At 41.7% G+C, this 13,817-nt stretch overlaps 2 long non-coding RNA genes across 4 annotated transcripts in view; both read left to right on the top strand.

Moving 5' to 3' along the window:
- The window catches only part of LOC137633413 (uncharacterized), a 326,557-nt gene that overhangs the window by 135,069 nt on the left and 177,671 nt on the right, over positions 1-13,817 (top strand). The window lies entirely within an intron of this gene.
- LOC137633948 (uncharacterized) overlaps positions 1-13,817 on the top strand; it is a 238,936-nt gene that overhangs the window by 72,234 nt on the left and 152,885 nt on the right. The window lies entirely within an intron of this gene.

The raw sequence follows: 13,817 nt of genomic DNA, 5'->3' as shown, positions 1-13,817 counted from the left end.
CAACCGACAAGACCTCGCCCAGTCCTGCCCCCTGAGACACCCCGCACCCCGCGCCTGCTTCCCAGAAAGGCCCGACCCTCAGAGCCAATCCTTGTCCCGAAGTTACGGATCAAAATTGCCTCGCCATGCTGGGAAACGCTTTTCAGGCCGAAGTGTTTCTGAAACTTCGCGAACCATCCTTTGCTGGCGGAAAAACGTTGTTTCTGAGGCTGGGAATCAGTGGATATCCCTGGTTGAGGTTCATCTACATCATCTTGTTCTTCAGCATGGTCGCCATCGTCGTCTTGAGGTTCCTTTGCCGCAAAATTCTCATACAAGCCCAAAGCCTTGGTTCGGATGGTGTTCGTATCCAAGGCTATGTTCTTCTTCCGGCAGTCGGCAATCCAGACTGCTAAAGCACCTTCCATACGTACGATCGTTTTATTACGCGTGGTAACGACTCGCTTCGCTGATATGGTGATGGTAACCGTCTTTCTAATGTTCGCCTCGTCCTTCTTGATGTAGCGAACGGTGGATTCGTTCACTCCAAAATGGCAGGCTGCAGCCGCGTAACTTCTGCCTTCTTTTAACATATCGAGAAGCGTCCCCTCCTCAGCAATCGTCGTCATCTTTCGGTGGTGTTTAGGCTCACTACCAGCCTTAGCAGAAGCAGAACGCTTGGGAGCCATTGTACAGTAGGGGTTAAACAGAAAGTTCAACAAAAAGTTCAACAAAAAGTTCAACTTAAAACAGTCACGCACAGCACAGATTAAAGTTCACAATAACGTAGCAGCATCTACCCGGCGTGAGAGCGGCGAAGGAAGTGGCTGCGAAAAGATGCTGCAGGTTGGAGAAACGGTCAAAACACCAATCACAGGCTAGATTTCAAAACTTGGGTTCTGATTCGTCATCTATCAGCACTTGAACCAATCACAGTCTGTCTTACATGCTACGTAGTAGTTACCAATTCAAATACAAGGTACTACGTATACAGCTTTACGTACGCTATTGTACGCTTGTTTTGTTGTAGGATATGTACGCTTATTCGAGATGTGATTTTTGCAACAAAGAATATTATTGGATGCAGTACTACGTACGTATACATACAAAAGATTCATGGAAAAGATGCACATCCATTACATTTGTAGTAGTAGCCATCAGCAGCCTTACACCATTCAAATACGGTATGACTGCATCTGATTTGCGATTCATGTTCGATTTAATTTTACTACGTACTGTATACTGAATTATCGTATGATCACATTCTCTTTTCATGTTTTATTTCTTTCTGTACTGAATTATATGTCATATGTAATGCAATGAACCATCAGTGAGAGCAGATATTACTAATTACAGTATTAACCCTTTTACCCCCAAAGGACTTACTGGTACGTTTCACAAAACTCATCCCTATACCCCCATGGACGTACCGGTACGTCTTTGCAAAAAACTGCTATTGAAATTTTTTTTTACATATTTTTGATAATTTTTTGAGAAACTTCAGGCATTTTCCAATAGAATGAGACTAACCTGACATCTCTATGATGAAAATTAAGGCTGTTAGAGCAGTTTGAAAAAAAATATACTGCAAAATGTGCTTGAAAAAAAATATCCCCTGGTGGTTAAGGGCTGGAAATTTCCAAATACCCTGGGGGTAAAAGGGTTAATGGAATTAACGAAATACGTATTTGGGGTCTTCATATATCGCGGTATTTTTGAAATTTCCGGAAAATCCGCGATATGTGTATATACATGCGTCATAAAAAAAATCCGTGAAGTGGTGAATCCGCGATGGTCGAACCGCGAAGTAGCGAGTGCTCACTGTATTTGAGTTTGATATATGTTGTAAGTCGACGAGTACATGTAGTTGTAAGTTTTTTTACCACAGTAGATAGATATACAGTATACTGTACAGAGAGAGCTAAGACTAGCTGGGTTAGGAGATAGGTAGTGGCGTGCAGCACTCCCAGTGTTAAGGAGCTTGGGCGATTTGATATCATCACCCAGCTTGAATTTTATCGTGATTTTCATTAGAATTTTTTTTAATAGGTATTGCATTGTTCTTGGCCATCCCAACACCAACTATTATAAATCAAATTCTTAAGCTGGGTAAACAATTATCACAGATTTCTCTCTCTCTCTCTCTCTCTCTCTCTCTCTCTCTCTCTCTCTCTCTCTCTCTCTCTCTCTCTCTCAGGTGAATCTTTACACGGTCTAATTTTTGTGCATATTTAATTGACTATATCTAAGGAAAAAAATATTTTGTGTTCTGCTATGTGACAGAGAGAGAGAGAGAGAGAGAGAGAGAGAGAGGGGGAGAGAGAATTCAGTGATAACTAATAATACGGCCTATAAACGAATTGTATGGAAACTGATATCCTATTACATATTGCTGCTGATTAAATATTCATTATGAAGAGATTTCAAATGTTAAGAAAATTGCCTCCGTGTTTGTACTATGTGTTCGCTTAATCACAATACAACTGATAGTAAATCGAAAGTAATATTTGATTATTTAAATGCTCAAGAAATTTAAAATACAGTGAGCCCTCGTTTATGGCGGTAGATAGGTTCCAGACCCGAGCGCGATAGGTGAAAATCCGCAAAGTAGTGACACCATATTTACGTATTTATTCAACATGTATATTCACACTTTTAAAATCTTCCCTTGTACGTAGTACTGTTAACAAACTACCCTTTAATGTACAGAACACTTAATGCATGTACTACAGTACCTTAAAGTAAAACAGGCACAAATATTAAAGGTGATTTTATATCATGCGTTTCCTCAACACGCCAAAAAGCACGATAAAAAATGACAACCAATGTTTTGTTTAAGTTTATCTCTGATCATAATGAAGAAACAAACGCATTTACACATCTGTGTATAGGTTAGTTTTTGCATCGATTATATTGATTATTCAATATGTTGATTTTACTATTACTAATGTTTTACTTAATTTTTCTTAGGACTTCCAAATGAAATTTTTTTCTTTATGACAAAGTATGCTCCATCTTCGATCGTAATAAACAAACGAAGGCATTTAACGCGCATGATGAAAGTGATAAATAATGATATTACAGTAAAAGCTTTTAGAAAATATGTTATTACAAATATTATTTACCGTATCTATATAAAATCATACAATACATACGTAGCAAAGCAGGAAAACAATTTATGAGAGAGAGAGAGAGAGAGAGAGAGAGAGAGAGAGAGAGAGAGAGAGAGAGAGAGAGAGAGAGAGAGAGAGAGAGAGAGAGATTGTGTGTGTTTGTGTGTGTGTGTTTTACGTACGTAAATGTAAATTTTAAACAAAAAAAATATGATAGGTTACAACATGTATACTCTTCAGACTTTTAAAACCTTCCCTTTAACTTAATGCATACTAAACTAAAACAGGCACAAATATTAAAATGTTAGAATAATAAAGTAAAAAATAAAAGATTGTTATTGTACCCACCACGAAAGAAGTTGAAGAAAAACTTGAATGATGATGGCGATGAATTTGCTGCACAGTAGAAATGATGATGATGAAGCTGATGATGTCTTCTACTGTGCAGCCAATGATAGTATTTTACGTCTCTTCAGACGGAGGAGTCTTCTCCTGGGACACCTCTTCAACTTCTTCCTGGGAAACTTCTTCAATTTCTTCCGAAGGCGTATTAGCAGGAGGAACTGGCTCTTTTTTGCGAGGCTGGAAGAACATTGTGATCGTAAGTTGCTGCCGGTGCTTCTTTTTTCGCTCTAAGAGCATCCAGTAGGGAGTCATGTCTTCATCGATTTTGTTGCAGAATTGCTTAGAATGAACCATATCCTCGTCTCACTCTTGCAACATTTCTTTCACCTCCTTTATATGGTTGCAGACCTTGGCAAGCCGTTCTAATGTTAAGCCCGTTTCTTCGACATTTTCTTGGGTCTCTTCCTATGTTTCGCTCTGTTCTTCACTGGCCGATTTCGTCAGGTCTTCTAGGTCTGCGTCAGTTAGCGGCTGGGAATGGCAGTCCAACAATTCGTCGACGTCTTCAGTCGTCATGTTGCCAAACCTGTCACCTCCAATTATCGCAGCCAAGTGCACATATTTGCGTATTGCAGAGTGTTGGATTTCAGACGGAGTAAATCCCTCGTCGTTTGTAAACAATCTGGGGCCACAACTCCTTCCAGCTCGCATTAACGGTTGCAGGTTTAATTTCTTGCAGTGCCTTCTGGATGTTCTACAGGCACGTGGCTATTGTGTACTTCCGCCAGTACGCCTTCAAATTAAAATCTTCATTTTCATCTTGGGCAGCATCCACACGCAACGAGGTCCGCCAAGTTATTCTTCGTGTAGAGGGCCTTGAACGCCCTGATAACCCCCTGGTCGATCGGTTAAATTAATGACGTGGTGTTGGGTGGCAGGAACTCAACCTGAAGGCCCTCACGCGACAGGTCAGTTGTGTGTCCACCAGCGTTATCCATAAGGAGAACGATCTTAAATGGCAAGCCCTTCTCTAAGAGATATTGACTGACTTGGGGGATGAAACACTGGTAGAACCAGTTCGAGGTCAGCATCTTCGTAATCCATGCTTTTTTTTTTCAAAGAGCGAGGATTTTTCGACTTGTAAATAAGCCCCGGCTTTAGCAAAAATCCAGCAGCAATGCCACATATCACGAAGGTAACGCGATCCTTGAATGCTTTAAAGCCAGAGGCTTTGGCTTCTTCTTAGAACAGGAAAGTTCGCGACGGCATTCTCTTCCAAAACAAGCTGGTCTCATCCATATTAAAGACTTGTTCCGGCTTGTATCCACCTTCGGCGATAATATTCTTGAACGTCTGGTTCACGTAAGTTTCAACAGCGGCAGTGTCAGCGGAAGCAGCCTCGCCATGCAGGGAAACGCTTTTCCGGGCGAAGCGTTTCTGAAACTTCGCGAACCATCCTTTGCTGGCGGAAAAACGTTTCTGACGCTGGGAATCAGTGGATGTCCATGGTTGAGGTTCATCTACATCATCTTGTTCTTCAGCATGGTCGCTATCGTCGTCTTGAGGTTCCTTTGCCGCAAAATTCTCATACAAGCTCAAAGCCTTGGTTCGGATGGTGTTCGTATCCAAGGCTATGTTGTTCTTCCGGCAGTCGGCAATCCAGACTGCTAAAGCACCTTCCATACGTATGATCGTTTTATTACGCGTGGTAACGACTCGCTTCGCTGATCTGCTAATGGTAATGGTAGCCGTCTTTCTAATGTTCGCCTCGTCCTTCTTGATGTAGCGAGCGGTGGGTTCGTTCACTCCAAAATGGCGGGCTGCGTCCACGTAACTTCTACCGTCTTTTAACATATCGAGAAGCGTCACCTTCTCAGCAATCGTCATCATCTTTCGGTGGCGTTTAGGCTCACTACCAGCCTTAGTAGAAGGAGAACGCTTGGGAGCCATTGTACAGTAGTGTTTAACAGAAAGTTCAACAAAAAGTTCAACTTAAAACAGTCACACACAGCACAGATTAAAGTTCACAGTAACGTAGCAGCATCTACCTGGCGAAAGAGCTGCCAACGAAGTGGCCGCGAAAAGATGCTGCAGGTTGGAGAAGCGGTCAAAACACCAATCACAGGCTAGATTTCAAAACTTGGGTTCTGATTCGTCATCTATCAGCACTTGAACCAATCACAGTCTGCCTTACTTGCTACGTAGTAGTTACCAATTCAAATACAAGGTACTACGTATACAGCTTTACGTACGCTATTTTATGCTTATTTTTTTTTTAGGATATGTACGCTTATTTGAGATTTAACTTTAGCAACAAAGAATATTATTGGATGCAGTACTACGTACGTATACATACAAAAGATTCATGGAAAAGATGCACACCCATTACATTTGTAGTAGTAGCCATCAGCAGCCTTACACCATTCAAATACGGTATGACTGCATCTGATTTGTGTTTCATGTTCGATTTAATTTTACTACGTACTGTATACTAAATTATCGTATGATCACATTCTCTTTTCGTGTTTCATTTTTTTCTGTACTGAATTAAATGTCATATGTAATGCAGCCCGTATTCGTACTGAAAATCAGGATCAGCCTAGCTTTTGCTCTTTTACTCTACGCGAGGTTTCTGTACTCGCTGAGCTAGCCTTGGGGACACATGTGTTACCATTTGACAGACGTACCGCCCCAGTCAAACTCCCCTGATACTGTCCTCGGCCAGGATCGCCATCGGGCGCGCACACCCCCACCGTGGGCCGCCGCCGCCTCGCTCCAGAGAGCTCGGCCACGGACGGCCCGCACCGTAAACAGCTTTGACCTAGAATCTCAGAGACACTGGCCCACCTTGGGAGCCAGGCTCCGGTTCCACTTCACCAAGTAAGTAGAGAAACGATCAGAGTAGTAGTATTTCACTGTCGGCCAGGGCACGAATGCCAAGACCTCCCACCTATGCTACACCCTCTGATGTCTCTCTACAATATCAGACTAGAGTCAAGCTCAACAGGGTCTTCTTTCCCCGCTGTTGTGTGCAGGCCTGTTTCCCTGCCTGTGGGTTTGCTAGATAGTAGGTAGGGACAGTGGGAATCTCTCTAATCCATTCATGCGCGTCACTGATTAGATGCCGAGGCATTTGGCTATTACTATGACCTACCATACCTGAGAGCTCTCGCAAAACTGATCTAAGCCTTAATCCTAATGGGACCCTCTCTTGGCTTCTCAGAGGTTGGTCTCATTTCCTAGGCAATTTCATATATTGATCTAACTTATCCTAAGTGCCTACACTTTTACACTTTTAAACTTAAATAAATCTAGCCTTAACATTAAATCAGTTAACACAGCCTACCATTACATTGTCCTTCCGTGGTGTTAACAATGGATGTGTTCCTGCGCGCGCTTATCCACTCAACAGGAGATCGGTCTTGGCAGGAACGTCGGGTGGTCAAAACTTCGTGGCCGAGAACCGCCACGTTACATCACCTACCCCCGACATACCCATATAATTGGAATATATGGATAGTCCACCCTGCAAGATCTTGATCGACATCAGGTCTAAGTCCTTTACGCTTAGCTTCAGCTCTGGGCCAGGCTGATCTTCCCCCTGGACAGTACACCCCTCCAGTCCCCGGTGATAGCATGTACCGAGGGTACTGTTGCCGTAAGCTCTTCGAAGTTCCTCTTGACGCAGGTAGGATCATATTTGGCGATTTTCACCGCGTCAAAGAACCCAAGGGGCGAACATTGGCGTCCCGCGTTCATCTGACAGTCTACTACCATTGACTGTCTGTCTTCCAGACCCCCCCCCCAGATGCTGAAGCCTTGATGAGGATGGGGGCTTAGGGATTAGCAGCTGGGCTCTAATGAACAGTGGGAACTACTTCCCATTGGACCTCGGTGCCAGCTGTCGATCCAACTAAATCAGTCAGCACTTTCTCTTTTACTTTTGATTTATTTCTTTTTTCTCCCATCTCTTCCTTTTGGGCTCGATATTGTTGACGACTTTGGCATGTTCCGATTTTACTTTGGATGCTGCTTTGGATTTGGCAGAGTGTGGGGATGGACTGCATTCCATCTCAACCTGTGCCAATTTAGACGCCATCACCCTCTGGCAGACCCCATTGGGTGCAGACCAAGTCTGGTAAGAGTCGGGCTCCAGTGATCCGGTTTTAAGTCACCCATATTTGCGGGTAATGGTTGACGCCAGGCATTGGAGTCGACGGTGGGAGGGGCTAACTACCATCCACTGACCAGTGTACGCCCACCTTAAGAGAGGCAGCCCCTCTCTAATAGAGGACTGGTCCCCGCTGAAGCCTCTTCTCGTGTTGGGCCACATGGGATAGGAGGGACTGACATCCTCCGATAAGAGGTGGATAACCCCGGCTTGCTTTTTCAAAAAAAACCCAACACCTCTGTTGACGACCTGGAAAAATACAAACATGGACCTCGGTACAGACAGCTTCAACTCGGGTTCTAACATTGTAACGTTAGAACCTTATTCACGTCATGTGAATAATAATACACTAGAGAAAGAAGAGAGAGAGAGTGAAAAATGATGACAGTAAAGAAAGATATAGAAAAGTAGGAAGTATTACCTGGTCACTATGAAGTAGTGAATTATGAAAAATTTTTTATCTTGGAATTTGAAAACGGAAGAATGAGCGTATAAATGTTTTTAAAGCTAATAGAGAAATAGTTACTTTATGCGGAGGGCAGTCAAAAATTTTACCAGGGAAATGGAAGTCTCTTGATAGAGACACTGTCCCCATTACAAGGTGAAAGGTTAAAAACACTCACAACATTGAATGGGTCATAGCGTAAAATGCATTTCACACCCTACTTTCAACAGAGTAGAGGTGTGATATATGCTCCAGAATTGTTGGATATAGAGGAGAAAGAAATAGAGGATGAAACTGAAAAATCAAGGAGTAGTTAAAGTAGTCAGAATGAGAAAGAGAGTTGGAGAACAACGTATCCCTCTTGCTACTCTGACTATAACATTTGATCAATGCCGATTACCAAATGTTATAAAAGCTGATGGCTATCTTTGAAGGTAAAACCATAAATCCCGTCACCATTGCGTAGTTATCATTGCCAAATGTACGGCCATTTAAGCCAGAAATGTAAAGAAAAACTAAACAATAAGCCAGCTATTTGTGCCAACTGTGAAAAAGTAGTCATGGAGTATGCATAGAAAACCACTAATTGCATACATGTGGGGAAGCACACCCAGCTACATCTAAAAGCTGTGTAAAGTTTATTTTGAAAAAGAAATCCAGGCCATTAGGACCATGGAAAGGGTTACTTTTAAAGAGGCTCGTAAAAGAGCTCTTGAAAAGCAAATAAGACCAGGGCAACCTTTTTCAATGGTTCTGAAGAAAAACTTGCCAAACCACACGGACGAAAATTATATCTCTATCTCCTAAGATAAAGAAACAAATGATAGTAGTTAAAGAGGTTGAAAGTCCCATCGAAAATCTATATCCAGAAATTGTAGAAACTCAAAACGGACACTTAAAGATCTGAAAATTATTCAAAAGCCAACTACTCCGATTTTAAACAATAGTACAAACCTCTCACAGGCCGTTTCCTTGCATGATCAGATGGAGGTTGCACTCGAAACCAATTTACTGGGTGAACCCGTATTGGGAAGGTGCAAAAACCTGATAGATCACAACCTTTAAATCGAAAGAGAGAGAGACCTCCCTCCCTCTCTCCTCCTACCCACCATAAGAAACATTAAAGTCACGACTTCCAATAAATATGATTTCTTGTCTGCTGATGTTTCTGAACAACTAGAAGGTAAATTGAACCAATCAGAAAATTCAAGTTGAGGTCCCACCATCCTCCTCAACAATTAGATCAAAAGGACACAAAGAAAAAGAGAAACACAAAACCCACTATATCAAGATCCTCTCTAGAGTTACCTCCGGGAAACATTGTTAGATCAAATAGTGCCATTGGGAAGACTTCATCTAAGGTGTCTTCCAAAAAATAAAACATAGTTTTTTCCTCCATTCTGCAATGGAATTGCCAGGGTTTAAGGGCGAAATATGAACAACTTAAGCTCCTCATACGTGAGCACTCCCCTATAACAGTATGTCTACAAGAAAGCAAGCTCGATGCTAATATTCCTTGTCCTCGAGAGTATGTTAGCTATAGGACACCATATGATCAACAAGCAGGGAGCCATGGGGGAAGTCTTATATACGTTCGTCGAGATGTTCCCCCAAATATCTTTGTCTATCTGTACCCCTCTGCAGGCAGTGGCTGTACAAATTGATATAGGGAGAAAATACACAATCTGTTCTCTTTACTTGCCTCCAAATGATAACATCTCATATGATAATATAGTAGAGGTGATTAAACAACTCCCACCCCCCAGATGCTGAAGCCTTGATGAGGATGGGGGGCTTAGGGACTAGCAGTTGGGCTCTAATGAACAATGGGAACTACTTCCCCACTGGACCTCGGTGCCCAACTGTTGATCCAACTAAATCAGTCAGCACTTTCTCTCCGTTCCTTTGATTACTTCTTATTTTCTCCCATCTCTTCCTCTTGGGCATGAACTTGTTGACGACTTTAGCTTGTACGACTTAGGTTTTGACTGCTGCTTTGGATTTGGCGCAGGGTGGGATGGATGTCATGCCATCTCAACCTGTACAAATTTAGGACACCATCACCCTCTGGCAGACCCCATTGGGTGCAGACTAAGTCTGTTAAGAGTCGGCTCCAATGATCCGGTTTTAAGTCACCCATATTTGCGGGTAATGGGTGACGCCAGGCATTGGAGTCGTCGGTGGGAGGGGCTAACTACCCCCACTGACCAGTGTACGCCCACCTTAAGAGAGGCAGCCCCTCTCTAATAGAGGACTGGTCCCCGCTGAAGCCTCTTCTCGTGTTGGGCCACATGGGATAGGAGGACTGAAATCCTCTGATAAGAGGTGGATAAACCCGGCTTGTTTCTACTCCTAAAACTAACCCCTCTGTTGACGACCCGGAAACTCTAAAGGACCATGCTACTTATGTTCAAAAACAAAGTAATTTGGGTGACATGGAGAATTTGCGAATCCTTCACATCACTCAGATCCCCATTGAAACCAATTACGATGTTCTATATAGATTATTTCAATGTTATGGTCACATCAGGGAAATTAGGATGAGGCTTGAAGGTGACAAATGGGATTCATGGATATCATTTGATAACCATGATGAAGCATTCAAAGCTATCAATGATATCATAAATATTAAAATCAGTAATTTGAATTTCAAGGGTGCTCTTTGCGATCGGGTACCCAAGAATCTGGATGTATATAGGCCTGCAGATTGGATTGATAAAAGTATAGAGGTAGTTGTACCTTCCCAGAGAAAGCCAAAACCACCTAAGTGGCTTATTGCTCAATCAAAAGGGAGTACTGGAAATTATTTCCAAATATGTAAATTTCTTCAAAAGAAAGTAGGTACTATCGCACCAGGAGATATATCTCGGTTTGGAAAGAACAGTTTCCTAATAAGTTGCCAAATCAGAAACTCAATCGGTTATACTTTCCAATTTAAATACAGATAACGAAGACATAAAGCTGGATGTGAAACCCCATCTAAACTTCAGTTATGGAAGGGGAGTAGTTTTTAATAGAGACTTATATGAATTCACAGAAGAGGAGATATTGGCCATGTGTCCTTTAACTGTGTGGAAAGTGCATAAAGTCCCTGGAACGTCAATGATTATCCTGACTTTCCAGGATGCTGATGTGCCTTTCCACATTTACATAGAGAATGAACGAATTAAAGTGCGAACTTTTAAGCAGAAGCCGCTGCAATGTTTTAATTGCTATAGATATGGGCATCCATCTAAAGTATGTAAGAATGATAAAATGTGTAGTACATGCTCTAATGTTTACCATGGAGACTGTACACTAGAGGCCAATTGTATAAACTGCAATTTGAATCACAAATCTACGGATAGGAACTGCCAGCAATATAAATTAGAAGAGGCTGCTCTCAATAAATCCAGTATTGAACACATAAGTGTGGGGCATGCCAAGAGACTATTGAGTAAATCAGCAAGTTATGCAAAAGTATTGAAATCCGGAGAAAAAATGAGGCAGGAGACATCCAGCCCACCTAATACTGCCTCTATTCCCCAGAAAAGAAATTTGCCATCTTCTGATAGAATTCTAGAGGATAAGGCAAGAATATCAGGTAAGACCTTTCTCACCTCTAGTAAACCTTTGTCCCCCACTACAAAGGATAATTCTAACCTCTCTCAGGCTATATCTTTGCCTGATTTGATGGAGGTTCCACATGAAACAGAATTATCAGGTGCGCCTGTAGTGGGGAAAGCATCAAAACCTAATAAATCACCACCTGTCAATAGGAAAAGAGAGAGACATCCATCTCTCTCACCCCCATCCATTAAAAACACAAAAGTTATGTCATCAAATAGATATGATGTTTTGCCTGTTGATATTTCAGATCAACAGGAAAACTTCTTGAATCAATCAAAAATTCAAGTGGAGGTCCACCATCCCCCACAAGAAATAGGTAACAACAACACTGAAAAGGCTAATATAAAACCTAATTTATCAAGACCCAAACTTAAGAAGCCTACAGAAAATATTGTCAAATCAAAAACTGTCAATGGAAGACCTCATCAAAGATGTCTTCCAGAAAATAATACATAGTTTTTTCATCCATTTTGCAATGGAATTGTCAGGGTTTGAGGGCCAAATATGAAGAACTTAAGCTCTTAATTCACGAGCATTCCCCCATAATTGTATGTCTCCAGGAGAGCAAGCTTGATGCTAATACCCCTTGTCCTCGCGAATATATTAGTTATAGGACACCTTATGATCACGGAGTAGGGAGCCATGGCGGAAGTCTCATGTACATTCGTCGAGATGTTCCCCAAATACCTATATCTATACGTACAACCCTGCAGGCAGTTGTTGTACAAATTGATATAGGGAGAAAATATACAATATGCTCTCTGTACTTACCTCCAAATGATGATATTTTATATGATGATTTAGCAGAGGTCATTCAACAACTCCCTCAACCTTTTCTCTTACTGGGAGATATGAATGGTAGACATCCTTTATTGGGTGATGTTTTGGCCAACACAAGGGGCAATATTATCTCATCAATTGTGGAGAATGAGGATGTGGGACTCCTTAATACAGGAGAGCCCACACACTTCCATGTTCAGACAGGTACTTTGTCATGCATTGACCTTTCAATTGCAAGCTCTAACTGCCTTCTTGATTTTGATTGGAGGACATTAGACGATTGCATACTAGTGATCATGCACCAATCATTATAAACACCAACAAGGATCCGCCTTTGCAAAGATTGCCACGTTGGAATCTAGACAAGGCAGACTGGGTTAAATTTTGTAAGCTAAGTGAAATCGAAGGGAGAGCAGAACAGTTTGAAAGTGTTGATGATGCCATAGACCTATTGAATGGAACTCTTCATACAGCAGGAGTCAATTCAATTCCCAAAACAACAGGGTTATTCAAACGACGACCAGTCCCGTGGTGGTCTTCAGAACTAACTGCACTCCACAGAGCCACAAGAAGATCTCTAACACGATTGCGTAGACTCCGAACTGATGAGAATTTAATTATGTACAAGAAATGTAGAGCACAGTTCCGTCGTGCCATGAAAGAAGCAAGGCGCCAGTCATGGATGTCTTTTGTTTCCTCCATTAACAGTAGAACACCACCATCTTCTGTGTGAAGGAAAGTAAAAAAGATAGCTGGCAAATTCACCCCCAACCCACCACCAGTGTTGAGGGTGAATTGCCAGTATGTAACTGAAGCAAATGAAGTTAGCAATGCCCTGGCTAATCATTTTTCAAATGTATCTAGCAACTGTGAAGGAGCCCCTGGTCACCAGTATAGGAGCACTGAAGAAAAGAAAATTTTAAATTTTGTAACAAGAAGGGAAGAGTCTTATAATTCTCCTTTCACTGAAAGAGAATTTGATTCCGCACTTGCTCATTGCAATGATACAGCCCCTGGACCCGATGGAATTCCATATGCAATGATTAAACATGTACATTTTAATACAAAGCTATTTATTTTAAGTATTATTAATAGAATATGGCATGATCATAGTTACCCAAGTGTTTGGGAACTAGCCATTATTTAGCTTTTTTAAAACCCGGTAAAGACAAGTTTTTAGCAGCAAACTATCGTCCTATTGCATTGACATCTTGTTTATGTAAAATCATGGAGAAGATGGTCAATGCAAGGCTGATATGGTACCTTGAAAAAAAAGGTATTTTATCACCGATTCAATGTGGATTCCGAAAAATGCACTCAACGACTGATGTGTTGATACGACTTGAGTCCATTATTTGTGAAGCCTTTGCTTCCA

The sequence above is a fragment of the Palaemon carinicauda genome, chromosome 43 (assembly GCF_036898095.1).
Source record: "Palaemon carinicauda isolate YSFRI2023 chromosome 43, ASM3689809v2, whole genome shotgun sequence".
Classification (NCBI taxonomy): Eukaryota; Metazoa; Arthropoda; class Malacostraca; order Decapoda; family Palaemonidae; genus Palaemon; species Palaemon carinicauda.
Note: the sequence above shows the minus strand (reverse complement) of the source record. Positions and strands in the feature narration are given on the sequence as shown.